General features: G+C 45.8%; 1 long non-coding RNA gene and 3 other non-coding genes across 8 annotated transcripts in view; 2 read left to right on the forward strand and 2 right to left on the reverse strand.

The window, feature by feature from the left end:
* The window catches only part of LOC116587677, a 41,018-nt gene that overhangs the window by 19,269 nt on the left and 6,559 nt on the right, over positions 1-15,190 (reverse strand). For all 5 annotated transcript variants that reach the window (XR_004284552.1, XR_004284553.1, XR_004284549.1 and 2 more), the window contains exon 2: positions 7,701-7,833. This is a non-coding gene — a long non-coding RNA (uncharacterized LOC116587677). The remainder of the gene's footprint in view (positions 1-7,700; positions 7,834-15,190) is intronic.
* On the forward strand, positions 10,017-10,089 carry TRNAF-GAA. The gene has a single exon. It is a non-coding gene; the product is annotated as a tRNA-Phe (tRNA).
* Positions 12,408-12,481, forward strand: TRNAI-AAU. Its single transcript has one exon. It is a non-coding gene; the product is annotated as a tRNA-Ile (tRNA).
* On the reverse strand, positions 15,088-15,169 carry TRNAS-CGA. Its single transcript has one exon. It is a non-coding gene; the product is annotated as a tRNA-Ser (tRNA).

A 15,190-nucleotide genomic window follows, 5' to 3' on the forward strand; every position in this document is an offset into this window, starting at 1 on the left:
GTATTTTTGAATGACAATCTTGTCTACAGAATCATGGTCATCAAATGTTACAAAAGCAAACCCCCTCTTTTTGCCACTGCCTCGGTCAGTCATGATCTCAATCACTTCGATTTTCCCATACTGTTCGAAATAATCTCTTAGATGATGTTCTTCAGTGTCTTCTTTAATGCCACCAACAAAAATCTTTCTCACAGTTAAGTGGGCACCAGGTCTTTGAGAATCTTCTCTTGAGACGGCCCTTTTTGGCTCCACAACTCTTCCATCCACCTTGTGTGGCCTTGCATTCATCCACCTCCTCCACAGTGGCCTTTGTGACAAACCCAAAGCCTCTGGAGCGCTTGGTGTTCAGATCTCTCATTACCACAGTCCGTAAGTGTTCCCCATTGCTCAAAATGGCTCCTCAGACTCTCATCGGTTGTTTCAAAGCTCAGACCTCCCATGAAGAGCTTCCGCAGCTGTTCAGGCTCTTTGGGAGACTCTGACTTAGACATAACGGCAGTGGGAGGGGAGACTTTAACGATGCTTACTCGGCGGCGTCCACGGGCAGAAAGCGCAATTTCAGATTCTTATTCTAATGCATTTTTCCCCCTCCTCTTCGAAGAAAAAGCTGGAAGGAGGGCATTTTATTTTCCATGCTGAGACCGCGGATATGCCCACGATGAAGGAGGGCTTTGGGTAGTTTTCGAACCGGAAGAAACCACAGACCAGAGGAGGCAAATGGAATTTACCCAAGGAAGTTCTCCTCCACCTGAGACGGTAAAGACATTGCACACCTTCAGAGGAACCCCTCAGCCGTTACCTGCTGCTTTCTTTAAAGGAGTTCTCAGCTCTTAGGGAACTGCGCAGGGGAGCGGAAAACCCGGGTCCTGAGCTCTGCGGTGGTTTGGTCAGCTCCGGGGTCATCTCCCGGGTCAGCTCCCCGGGCCACCTCCAGGGGTCAGCTCTGGGGTCAGCGACCGGAGCTCCGGGAGGTGCGGAAGCCACCCCCGAACCGGGAAAGAGCAACTTAGCTCGGATGCCACAGGGCGCGGTGAGATTGCTGAATTCCACCTGTGAAATCTTACTGTGATTTGAGTCTCACCAGCCAGCCTCCAGCAGTCAAACATCGGGTGGGGTGACTGGGTATGTATTTTCATCAGAATATAAAACAAGTCCTATTTGGACAACTACATTCGTTCTGACGCTGGATCTGCCCTGGATGATTCAAGGTTACTCTGCTTGGATCCAGTCTCTCCCAGATTTATTCTGTCTCTGGGGCTCTCCTCTTCTGTTCCTTCAGTATGATATTCCTTACAGTTCTGTCCTCCTGATCATATACACATTCTCTGTATTACATTCATGCCCTTGATCATGACCTCTCTGTAGATACTGATGACCGGGTACCATTTCTCCCCACGCCGCCCTGTCTTTCCCTTTGAACCCTGAGCCAGGCGTCCTGTAGACCAACCTGCTCTTCTGACCGGAATCCCGTAGGTCTGTCACAGCAACATGTGAGAAAACCATCAAACTTCAAGCCACTCCCTCTCCTGTGCTCTTTTTCTCCAATGTGGTCATGTAACAAACATGTAACGCCACGTTTCCTGCTAGGTGTGTTTCAAGGCAAGGTCACTGCAGTGACTGAGAAAGAGGAAGTCTCTGGGCTTGGAGGTAAGTTCTAGTTGGGAGGAATCCACAGTGACAGCTAAAAGTAAATACATAAGTAGATGTAGTTTTATAGAGCAAACTAAAAACAGGATGGGGGAGAGGAGATCCCAAGGTATGTCTGGGTGCTGTATTAGGTGGGGCTGTTAGGGAAGGCCCCCTCTCTGGCAGGTGGCATTTCAGCAGTGGCCTGGAGGGCAGGAAGAAGGTCGTGGATACACACAGTCCAAGACCTGTGGGGACAGAGGGAAGAACCATGGCAAAGACCTCTCTGTGGGTATGTCCCCAGAAGCACCCTCAGAGAGCAAGGAGAAAAAGGCCTCATATCAGCACTTGTTTCAACAGAAGACACGATCCCATCATTTTTATAAAGCTCACACCTGATGCGATGTTATTTATGATCCCAGTTAAGGCCTGACCAAGTGGCATGTGAGAAAACAGTGTGACCGTAAACTTGTCAGAGGCGCAAAGAAGTGTCGCCAGGGGTAAATGCTGCTTGCTCTGGGAGTCTCTGACCTGCAGGGACTAGGCTGTCCCTAGCTTCCATGGCCTGATGTGACAACCCTGCAATGACTCTGATCACACCGGCTTCTGTGGAGTTGTTCAAAACAGAAAATAGCACTGCAGTTTCCTCATGTCTCCTTTTTAGTAAGTTTCACCAACTTAGTGGCTTAAAACAGCACAAAATTGTTGTCTTAGGGTTCTATGGGCCGGGGCCTAAAGTGACTCTCCCGCACTGGAATCAGGCTGCTGGCTGGGCCGTGGTCTTCTGGACGCTCTGGGCAAGAGTTCTTTCTCTTGCCTGTTCCACCTTCTAGAGCCTGCCCACATTCCCTGGCTCCTCATCACCTTCTGCCTCCCAAGTCCGCTAGTGAAGGACTCTGGTCTTTGCTTCTGTTGTCACATTTTCTTTTCTGACTCTAAGGCCTCTCTTCCATCTTTCAAAGGACCCTGTCATTATATCGGACCCCCTGCGTAATGACCTTCCTATTTCCAGATCCTGACGCTTAGCTTGTCTGCGAAGTCCCTTTTGCTCTGCGAGGCAGCACATTCCCGGCTTCTGGGGCTTATCCCGGGCCCATCTGTGAGGAGGCCCTACTTGGTCCGGGTCATCACAAACCCTGTATGAGACGAAGATCTCATACCCTCCCCCGAGTCTCCTCCTTTGCTTGTGGGATCCGTCCTTCTGGCGCGCCTTACCTGGCCACCACTGATGTGCTTTCCATTGCTATCCTGTTGCCTTTTCTAGAATTTTGAGTAAATGGGGCCATACAGTCTGGGGCCTTCTGCGTTAGACTTTTACTTAGTATAATGCTGTGCTCGTCTCTGCAAGGGATTCATTTCTGATTCCTTCTCTGTGTCCCTGTGTTCACCTGTTACAGAGTCCTCTTCATTCTCTCCTACCTCCTAATGTCCATCAGCATTTCCCTGCTCATAGTCCATGTTCCCAAAGGCCTCGGTTCTTGATAAATACCCTCATTTTGCCCTGGCTCTTTTCTCTTTCTCTTCACTTCTCCCCCGGAGACCACGGGCCTGTGTTACCCACCCCCCACCCCCTTGCTCCCCTGTGAGTTTTGCCTGCTGGGCCAGGCCCTGAGGCATTAGCTCAGGCTTCTCTTTGCTTTCCTCCCTCACTTACTGGATCAGAAGCTCCTGCAGTTGGGGGGTAGGGGGGATGGGGGAGTTGGGACAAGGACTATATTCTAACTGCTTTCGTTTCTTTAGTATCCCCACTCAACTCCTGACTCTCCCTCTCGGTAAACTTTCTCTACCTGTGGTCTCAGGGAGGCCTCTGGTCCTTTGCTCCCCGCAAACCCCTTGAGGTGAGAGTTTCTTTTGTTTTACTGACTTAATTCATTTATTTTAGGAAAATGAAGGTTAAACATAGATACTGAGTAATGAATACTACTAACAAGAGAGTTGTGTTTTGTCTGGCAGTTTCTTTCACTAAAGAATGTAAAGTCAAAGGTCAAAGAAGAGATTTGCTAGTGCAGATAAAAAATCAGGAGGCTTGTTTGACTCCTTTCTCTACCTAGAATGCTATTCTTCCATGTACAGGACGGGATTGCTGTGCATTCCAGGAAAAAAATCTGATGGTTTCTTCCTTCTTACTTATAGATCATTTGTAGTATCAGGTCTGCATTTACCTCATTGTAAAAAAGATGTATTTATATACACAATTGTCTTTTCTGCTAGTTTGCTTACCGAGGACAATTACCATGACTTTTTTAAAAAAAACTTTTAATTACATAGTCCATTATGTGACATGTAGAAAATATTTTAAAATATCCATAGAGTCTCAAAATGGTGCAGTGGCATAAACTCAGAACTTTGGGGGGAGAAGAAGAAGACAGCAAAGAAAGGAGGAAAAAGTGAGGTGGTTTGGAGGGGAATGAGGAGGAGAAAAAAAAAATGTGTTTCTTTTGATTGTTCCAGGTGAAAATACTGGATATTTCAAACACTACAACTCAAGGCTTTTCTAGAGTTGACATTTGCTTCTGCTAAATGAGGATTAATATTTATGCTTGGCTGACAAGGAGGATTGGTTTAGGTCCCTTGTAAAGTAACAACTCCCCACCCCTAGGCCTCACACTGCCATCAGAAAGGGCCAGATGGCCTACTTTTAAAAATTTCCCGACCCCAGACCCCAAGATCATGACCTGAGGGAAACCAAGATTCCAGCGCTTAACCAGCTGCACCACTCAGGAGCCCTCTGTCCAGTCATTAAAAAAACAAAACAAACAAACCAAAAAAACAACTATTTATGGAGTGATACAATTTTAAATTGTTCCACAAGAAACATTTCTTCCAATTTTGGCTCTTTGGGTCTCTTTACTATTTGTTTATTTCCCCTGGCTTCCATTTCTATTTCTGGTGCAGACTAAAAAGACCCAGATCCTTAAAAACCTCTACAAGCGGATTTACCCATTACAAATATGGCCTACTTTTTGTCTTTTGTCACCTCCAAATTCTATTTCATGGAACAATCCTGTTAATTTTTATTTTTTTGCCTAGGTAATACGTTCCTGTGGTTCCAGATATCCATAGGTATAAAGGTCCTCCCTGGTCCGATTTTTAAAGAGCAAAGAAGAGACTTTTATCTGAGTCCAAGTTAGGTCAGCTGCCCAGGATACACAATCTTCACAAAGAAGAGGGCTCCAGGGAAAGAACATCTCGTACAGGGTTATATATGTTTTTTTACATTTTTAAAGTTACAAATCATCATCATGAACAGTCCAGAAAGTTACAGACTTCATCTTGTGTTTTCAGCATGTGCAAGGCAGTATGACTTTAACAGGAACCAGGAAGGTTTAAAAATTTTTCTTATCTTTATGCTTGGAAAGCTCCTTTTTGGTTATTTTCTGTAAGGAAATAGTTGTACAAAGTGCTGGGGCAGAAATAGAGCCCATGCTCTGCAGTTTTGCTGAGTCATTCTGACCTGGGTAAATGTTAGAGGAGAGCCTCCCTGGGGGCCCAGGGGCAGGCCCCTGCCCGCCACCCCCACAAGGTTGAACATTTCCTTTATTTTACTGCTGTTATTAGTTTCTCAAAAAAAAAATAATAATAATAGCATGACTTCCATTCTTTTCTTTGCCAGATACCATTGTAGCTGAGTGTGTTTTTTCCCACATGGCAAAAAAGAGAGGCCTGGCCCTTGCTTCAGCTCATGGGAGATATCTCATGACAGCTCATGATTATCTCATGGGAGATAATCCATGTCGTACCTAACAGATATCTTTTTAGGGTGGATATGGCCACATGCGGTAGTCATGTCAGAAAGACCAACCCTGTGATTTAGGGTGAGGGCTCTGTTACCCTATCAGTCAGCCCGGAGAGTGAGTTCAAGCACACGGGTCATCAAGGGCTTAGGCCGATATAATGAAACCCCAATAAAAACTCTGGACATGGAAGTTTAGGCAAGCTTCTCAAACTGACAATACTCTGTGCCTTGTCACACAAGGGTAACTGGCCCCGAGGACAACAGGAGTGTCATTTTGGAACTCTGCCAGGGTCTGCTTTATGTGTACTTTCTTTTGGCAGATTTTAATCTATGTCTTTTCCTTGTAATAAGCTATAACCAGTAAGTATAACAGCTTTGAGGAGTTCTGTGACACCTTCTAGCAAATTATCCAAACCAAAGGTATTTTTGGGAAACCTCAAAACTTGCAAATAATGTCAGACGTGAGGGAAGTCTAGGGGACTCTGCTCTCACACTTTGCTGTTTGACGGACTCAGAGGGAAGGCTACACTCTCTTCTGATTTAACAACGCTTCTCAGGAAACTGATCGATAGTAACACAGCAAATAAATTTAATTATTTCTAACACCTTTCTTTTTACAATATTAAAGAGCAAGTCTTTGCTGATTTTCTGGGAGCCCACTGGGAAATCTCAGCCAGTTTTAGATGCAAATGTCATAAGGATTTGATTTGAGGAGGAAAAATATCAAACTAGTAAATAATAAATAGTAATAGCAAACTAGTAAATAGTAAACAGCTAACTAAGTAGGATCACAAGTTACTGAGAAACAATATGTAGCTGCCTATGTATCCAAGTGACAGATGACTTTCCGTTTGTGCTCCCACATGTGAAAAGTTTGGGACTCACCACTCTCATCCTCAGAACAAGAGAAAAGCTGAACAGTCTGAAAATCAGTAACTCTCCTTAGCTATATCCGAATATTGAGGTCACAGGGCAGCTTGCTGACCCAGAACCTGGAGAGAAGGGCAGAGCGAATGATTCACAGAAGCAGAGACTCACAGCTGGTGAGAATCATGGACAATGTTAAGGACAGAGAAGGCAGAAACGGGCTGGAAGACAAAATATAAAACAATGGACAAGGGAAACGAATAGAAAATATTTACAAATACAGTTCTTTCTTGACTTACAACGGGGTTATGGCCCCATAAACCCATCATAAATTGAAAATACTACAAGTCAAAAATGCATTTAATACACTTAACCTACAGAACATGGTAGCTTGGTTTCACCCACCTTAAACGTGCTCAGGATGCTTACATGAGCCTCGAGCTGGGCAGTCATCTAACACAAAGCTTATTTTGTAATAATGTGTTAAGCATCTCACACAGTTCACTGAACACTGTACTGAAAGCAGAAACAGGATGGCTGTGTGGGGACAGAATGGTTTTTAGTGAGTGAGTAGGTGGTTGGCCCTAGTGATCCCGTAGCTGACCGGGCGCTGCGGCTCGCTGCCCGGCGTCACCAGAGAGGATCCCACCCACATCACAGCCTGGGAGAAGATCAAAAGTCAAAGTATGATTTCTACTGAATGTGTATTGCTTTTCACCACTGTCAGTTGAACCATTGTAAGTCAAGGACCGTCTGCACAGTAATCCCCCCCTTACACACGGCTTCACTTTTGACAGTTTCAGTTGCTGGTGGTCCACGGAGACCTGATAATCCTCCTTCTGACACGTCATCAGAAGGTCAATAGTAGCCTCACACTACATCGCAATGCCTACTAGTCATTCAACTAATGCATTATGCAAATCCATTGAACTGTGCAACGCAAAGAGTAGATCCTAAGGTAAACTGGGGGCTTTAGGTAGTAACAATGCATCAATCTTTGTTCACCCATCGTAATGAATGTATCACAAGACATTAATAATAGGGAAATCTCTGAAGTTGGGAGAAGAGGGGATATGGGAACCTAGTGCTTCCCATACAATTTTTATGTAAATTTAAAATGCTCTAAAGGATAAAGTCATTTTAAAAGGTCAACATAAGAGGTAATATGATTATAAATAACCTTAGCTGTTTCAGAAATGGAAAGACTTTCTTATCTTAGATAAGAACATAACGAAGAGATGGTTCGAGGAGTTGAATTCTGCCATTTTTGGGGGAAATGAGCTGAATTGTCACCGTAGTGCCAAAGCACGTCATGGTGGGGGCTTTTGGAGGGGTTTAGGGGTAGACTTGGAGAGACCCATGATACCAAGTTTAAACAAAAGCCAGCAACAAAACCAAACCCAAAGAATTCTCAAACCAAGAAGTGCAATGAAATCCTTACTAAGTTACCACGGACGCCTGTCGGGAGTACCTGGATGAGGGGCTGGGCTTCCTGTAGGGTCCCACGAGGAAAGGAGCACAGCAGGCTTGGGAGGACTCTGTCTGGGCGGATGAACTGGGTGTTTCAGGTGGGCTTTTACTCCTGTGTGACTCAGGACACCAACCTGTCAAAGACAAAAACCAGGTAAACGAGGACACTGACTTTAGTTAGGCTCTTGTGATCGGGAGAACACCCCAGATTGAAGGATCAGAGTGCTCTCTGCAGGGTAGCCTGCCGTAGACTTTCACAGGGATCACAACTTCCTGATGAGGTTATTTGCAATTGTTTTGCATTGGAGAAGCTTCAGTCCTATGAATTTGAAGTGTTCATTTGGGTGTCTAGCTACTCTCAAGGGGATTGTGCAGAAAAAGTTGGCACAGCAGGCCTGAGACTATTCTCCTTGGAAAGGCCTGCTGGCAAGATGGGCCCTTGGCTGGCATCTGGGAGCTTACATTTTAAGAGAGTTCCCACCATTTCCCAGATGACAGGAGTGGCTCACTGCCTAAACTGTTCATGCAAACCATATGGTTTGTGCTGAACACCTGCTTGCTTTCTTGGTCTGGATTTTTGATATATGCTAGGCAGCCTCCCCCAAGTATCCTGGATACCAAATCTTTAGTGAACTTCCCTGGTGGACGTTTTCCATGTGTTGTCACGATTTTGCATTGAAGGAATTAAGCGCATCCTGTGTGACTTGCACCTGGTTTCCTGCAGACTTTATTCCGTGTGTCTTTTCCTTTTGCTGACTCTGCTTTGTATCCTTTTGCTATAATAAATAATAGCTGCGGACAACTACATGCTGAGTCCTGTGAGTCTTTCTCGAATCATTGAACTAGGGGAAACACAGGGACAAACAGCTCTCATCTTAGCTAATCACTCATGAGACAAAGAATAAGAACTTGGCTAGGAGTGAAAGGGGAAGGATCTGTGTTTGGCCTTATCAGCATGTTTGAGCAAATGAGGAAGGATTTGTGTTTGGCCTTGTCTGTACCTAAATACTATAACGTTTTGCATTACATAGGAGGTAGGGTTTGTTGACTGCAAATATTTCATGTAATTTTTGATATAAGATATGCTAAATTATTATTTTTTTCAATTACCCAAATAATAGATACTCCTATAATGTAAATGTTTGAAAAAACGTAAAGAAACACCAAAAATATCTTACTCTCTTCCCTGTTAATAATTAGTATCCTTAGTCATCAAAAAATACAAGTTAAATTCACAAAGAAACCCCCCTACATCCTGGCCTGAAAAGCCACAATTAAAATGGTTGACAATATCAGTATTGGCTGGTCTGTGGAGTGACCAGAAGCCTCGCACATCATTGTTAAGAGTGTACACTAATACATGCATTTTGGAAAACTGTTTAGCAACACCTAATAAAGTTAAACATACATATATCCAGCATATGTGACCCAGCAATTTCATACACATATCTGCATATCCAGGTACCTATGTATATATGTATGTATCTATCTGATAGAAGAGTGTTTATGTTCACCTAAAATTTGCATGAAAATGTTCCATGATTTTTGTAACCTAGAACTGGAAACAAGTGCCTGTCAGCATTAAAATGGACAAGTACATTGTGGTGTGACCAAATGGAAGCTGACGAAAAGGAAGAAACTGTTTTCACAGCTAAAAACACCGATGAATCTTAAAGGCAATATTGAGTGAAAGAAGCCAGACAGAAGAATGCAGATGCAATTTGACTTAATGTATATGAAGTTACAAAATAAATGACAGCACATAAGTGGGAATTCAGACCAGTGGCTAACTCTGGGAGAACAGCAAAGAAGAGGGTCCTGAGGGAGCCAAGGCGGTTACACGGGAATGTAAATTTGTAAAAATCATTACCTGTGTGCTTAAGATATGCATACTTTGCTGTATTAATTTATACCTTAATAGAATGAAAGGGGAAAGGAATAAAAACAACTGAAATAATAAAAAAACCCACTATGGTTTGAACTAGAATTTATTCCAAATGGTGTTGTCTTGAATTCCTCCAGCAGGAAGATTTGAATCATTACACCGCAACTAATTCATATCCTTAGAAACTATATATAAAATGTTCATCATCACTGTTTTTTGGTTCTTCCTATTATACTTAGGAAACTTCCAGTATGTTTCCCCATTGCCTAATTTTTATGTTGGTATATTTATTCTTGAAATGGGCAAAATGTTACATTTGCAGAAAACAAGACAAAGACTTTCTTTTCCTGAAATGTAGCATCCAAAAAAGGAAATAGGCTTTTCAGAAAAGGTTATTTCAAAAGTAATTGACAAGAAATGCCCTGTGGGCTGGCTGAGATAGCTCAGTTGGGAGAGCGTTAGACTGAAGATCTAAAGGTCCCTGGTTCAATCCCGGGTCTCAGCAAAGGATGTTGGTCCTTTTGCAAATGTTGACTTTTTCATTGCTGATTGGCAATGAGTAAACCATTGACTACCCACCCATACTGTATGTCAATCACCTTTAAATAAGTTGAGTCCACAGTGCCGGTTATGTGGAAAGGAGCTACAGGCATATTTACCCTCATCACAGACCGGGCTTTGGTAAATTCTTTGGCAAAATACAATTCTCTGTCCATACACCTAATTGCTTCCAGCAATCCTTCGAGGTAAAGAAAACCTCCCCAATGCCTTTTTCAGAGCACTTCGGTGTTCTTAAATGCATCTATAAGAATCAGGGTATGGGCACTTTCAACTCTTCACTTTATTACCTCTCTTCCTGGCTTCACTTAGTGCTGGGCCTTCCAGAACCTTACATTATTGTCAGCACTTTGCATCCTGTAAAAAGTTTTGCCTATCTTACACAGCATTTGGTTTTCAGCTGCGGGGACAGGCCTAGTGGCAGGAATGGTAGTGTAAACATAAATTAAATTTTAAGAGTATTTATTAAGATTCCGTGTGGTGGTATTTATGCATATGCACATGCTGTAAAATGTAATAGAGATTGTTAATACTATTATTTTTCCTGAGACAGTGTTGGATAATTCATAGGCTCTAATCTGGAATATAACACACATAACTTGAAATCTTCTTGCATTTACAGTAGATGTTCCCTTGTGTATTGCCAGCGATGTAGGTGGAGGTATTTAAAGGTATGCGAGAGGACCTGTGGAATATTTTGGGAACGATATACGAGAAACCAAGCGCTCTGGTGGCCTCCGAGGAGGATTTGGGGGAAGCTGGAGTCAAAGATCGGTGGAGATTCCTTCTGTATCATAGTGTAATGTTAAGGACGGATCTTTTAATAAGCCCTTCTATTGATCTGGAATCACTACTAGTAACGGTTCGTACCCAATATTTCATTCAAAAGCAGGCTCCGGAAAAACACAGTTCCGGGGATCTGGAGCCCTCTCAGTCTACCCGGGAGGTAGGTGCAGGTGGGGCTGTGGACAACAGACCCACATCTTGGGTTTTGCCAACTGGTCAGGTGCTGGTTTTTCTAGGAGAGCGAGTGCTCGGCGTGCGTAATCCTCCCGGACACCGTAGGGCGTAGTCGGAAAAGTCGGGGAGGTCTGCCACCCGGGAAACTCCGTTTGTCCAGGGGAGGAAGGAGCCAAGAGTAATCGTTTTGGGGTTGCAAGCCCCGGACCCAAGCGAGGTGCGTCATGGTGGCCTTGCCTGAGGACCCCGGGGTCCGGGACACGGTTGGGGAGGCAGTTCCCCGCGGCTACAAGGAGGACGCAGCCTGCAGAGGCCACGTCGGAGAGCGTCTCTGCGTGTGGGGTCGAGGCTGGGAAGCCCTGGGCCGCGGACGAGAGCCCGCAGACTGGAAGAATGCCGGGTGGAAGATCCGCGGGGACCCCGCCCTCGACCTTGAACTGTGGACGCTGGAGGCTCAAGCTTCTCTCCCGCGCCCGCGTCCGCTTTCAAATCAACAACGTCATTACCTGCTGATTCAGTTAGCTCCGAAAACAAGTATTCGCTGGCAATTGTCTAGGCGTGGGTCAGCAAGAAAGTTGGAAAGTCACAAGTGAACTAACACTAGGGACGCCTCCCACCTGTCTCCGGGTGAGGAAGCCAGTAGGCTCGCTGGGCACCGCGGAGGCACCTCTCCGACTCGGGCCTCCGCTGCCCGGGGCGGGGGTCCCTCGGCTCGCACCCCGCAACCTCTGGGCCCTTGGGTGAGAACTTGAAAGCTCAGCGGGGCGCCGCTACCACCTCGCCCTCTGCAAACCCCCCACGGCCTAACAGGACAATAAGTCACCCCGACTTAGCGTGTGACCAGCCGTCCAGGCGCGGACCGCGTGGCTGATGACGTCAGGGCGGGTGTCTGCGGGTCTTCCGCGACCCCGGGGCTCCGGATCCTTTCCTCCTTCGCTCCTCTTCGTTTCGTCGCCTTGAAGCAGCCTGAACTTAACGGGTCATTAAGCTCCGAGTCATGAAAGACCAGCGTGCAATTTGTCATCCAATGCTACAGACGTGCTTCTAGGAAGGGGGACTTCCTTCACCAACGACTGAAAATCCGGCTACAGTGCACCCTCCACAAATAGAGACTCAGCCTCTGCACACAAGTTTCTCCGTGGATTTTCTTCTCCAAATCCGAAGAACTGGAAGGATGTAGACTCCTCGTTACAGTCTGTGAGTGTGGTTTAATGGCTCCCTTAGAAGGAGGGGGAACAGGGAGAGAAGAAATTCCTTTTAGTAGAGGAACTTACTTTTTAAAACAAAGAAGCTCTGCCTCAGGGTGGCCGGTTAGCTCAGTTGGTTAGAGCGTGGTGCTAATAACGCCAAGGTCGCGGGTTCGATCCCCGTACGGGCCAGGCGCGTTGTTTTGGCAATAAAAAACGTACAACTGCTAGGAAGACTCTACTGAGGAAAAGCAGCGTGGGAGCCAGGCAGGTGTGTCTGGGAAAGGGGAAGCTGAGGAGTTTTCGAACTATGTGTGCTCAGTTTTTAGTGACACTCGGAAGACAGTATTATCTGGGCACGTTAAAGAAGCTTCTGGGCAGAGATGGAGTCAAGCGCAGCGTGGCCAGAGGCTCGGTGGGCTGGAGCAGCGAGACGCCGGCGGTGCTCCCGTCGGCTCTGTGCTCGGTCCCTCCCCTTTATCGAGAACCCTCCCTCCCGGCGGCGGCGAGGACCGGGCGCCCAGTGCGACTCTGCGCGGTCGCCGGCCTTCGTGCACCTGCCGGCGAGGCTGCGCACCCGCTTTCTCAGGTTTGGTCTCGGCCCCCGACGGCGCACGCGTTGACTGCAAGTCACCTGTCATGTGCGCGGAGGAGACAAGCTACACGTTCGGAAATGGGCCCACATATGCAGATGATCTTCTGGGTTGGTTTGAGGACTTTTCCCCACTTGGCAGTGATTTCTCTCCAGCCTCCACGCGCAGCCACGACGCACACGGAGGAGGCTCGTCTGTCCAGAGGCAGCCCGACAGCTGCCACCTCCCAGATCTTCCTTACACTCTCATCTTTTCCCTGCTGTTTACCTTTGCAAAATAAGGAATTCCTGTTGATTCTCTGTCCCCCCCCCCCCCCCCGCGCCTCCGTCCCCATGAACTCGGCCGTGCACGTGGGGCCTCGCAGGAAGGAGCAGCGACAGCAGCCTTCAGGGCCAACCTCTGTCTAAAGGGGCCAACTGAGGCAAAGAGTCGCTCCCGCCGAACCTTCCTTGCCTCCACCTATCCCCAGGAGATGTCTGCCCCCTTCTCTTTGCTGGTGTCACACCAGGAAGGAACTGCGTAACAGAGACCTCTCCGTGAGGACTCTTTCCAATGGGGGAAAAATATCAATAGAGAAGATACTGGAAGAAAAGTTATTTTTCTTTAGAGTTTCTTTGATTTTAAAACCTTCCTTCTAATGGTCTTTTCCGGCCAATCTCCTGTCTCAAGTTCAAGAAGGGATGAAAGAAGAAAATCTTAGAGGATCACTCCTTTGATGCTTGTGACTTCTCCTTCAGACTCAGCTGACAGCGGGTGTGGGAGAGCGTTTGTGAAAGTGAAGGATCAGTTCCTAGAAAGCGTATTCGAAAAACTTTAAGGATCGCTTCAATGTTTTTTGTTTTGTTTTAAAGTACCTAGGAAGTGTGAAGAAAAAGTAAGCTCAGCCAGCCAGCCAGAAGTTGAACTTGGAACCTTCCAATCCAAGTCAGACACATTACCCATCATGCCACTGGCCCTCACCTGTCACAGCACTCTCCATACTTGTATTTTCCGTTCCTATACACAATTCCTATCAGATGAAGAAGTGGTTGATGTTTTAATTTAGACAGCAATTAGGTACAAAATCTGTACCAATTCTGGGAAACCATAATTTATTTTGTGACTTGTTTGCATAATCCACGTTTACATAAAATGTTTTCATTGAAAACCGGTCAATCTTCACTCATTTTCTGCCTGTGTTCATTGGAACCTTGTTCGTTGCTTCGTAGCTGTTTGTTCTGCTTTTGTTTTGTTGTTTTACTTGAACATATGTCCACCGACTCAGTTTCCACGTTCTCTCTTCACTCCTTGCCCAGTTTATATTCTTGCCTAGTTCTGAGCTCTCTGTTACGGCCCTCCCCCAGCCATAATATTCTCTGCCCACAAATTGCAAAAAACACAAAATGCAATAAGAATGCAAGAATTCCATAGAAGTATACATTTTAAGAATCGCATTTGACAAAGAAACTTGGAAACCAGGAACCCACTTACCAACAAATACAAAATTGGCTTAAATTTTTTTTAGTTTTTCAAAGTTGATGAAATAGCTGAAAATGCAAAAGTGCTTATAAAAGAGAGGTTTAGTCCACTGAGGAGACGAGGTTGCATATGGGCTTGAAAAGGCAAAGTCAGAAGTCAAAATTTAGCTTCTCTGTGCCTCAGTTTCCTCATTTGTAAAAAGTGCTGCAAAGAGTGGCAAATATAATGCAGTATTATCCTAAATTTTTTGTGGCTCCCACCAGCCTTTGATGTCAGTACAAACACTAAAGATTGCTGCCTGAAAATGCCTTTAAGGAAGTTGCTGGCTCTCTATAATCAGAAAGGGCACATAATCCCCCAAATTTCAAGTCTCCTGTGTTCTCTTTGCTGCTGTGATCAGACATTTGCCAGATTTAACAACTTCACCTCCAGGCACTCAGTGTTTTTGAGCGCTCCAGTCTGAAGTTCGGTGTGGACAGTGGGGAGGGAGCCCGAGATCTGGCGGTTCCCATGCGCCCAGACGCCAAAGAAGATGGTGGAACTCATAACCGGCTGGCGCCGCCCTCCTAAAGGATTTGAGTTATAATTTGGAACGGCCGCTGAAGGGATTTCTCTGCGGTGCTGGGCGAGGAGCCATTTAATTTTGCAGAAGTTTCAAGCTGTGGGCCCCACACCAAAAGGTATACCGCTGGAGCCATTTAATTTTGCAGAAGTTTCAAGCTGTGGGCCCCACACCAAAAGGCATACCGCTGTGAGCAGGATTTGAACCTACGCGGGGAAACCCCATTGGATTTCGAGTCCAACGCCTTAACCACTCGGCCATCACAGCCCCTCTTCTTGGTGCTTCACT

This window comes from Mustela erminea, chromosome 4, assembly GCF_009829155.1.
Source record: "Mustela erminea isolate mMusErm1 chromosome 4, mMusErm1.Pri, whole genome shotgun sequence".
Lineage (NCBI taxonomy): Eukaryota > Metazoa > Chordata > Mammalia > Carnivora > Mustelidae > Mustela > Mustela erminea.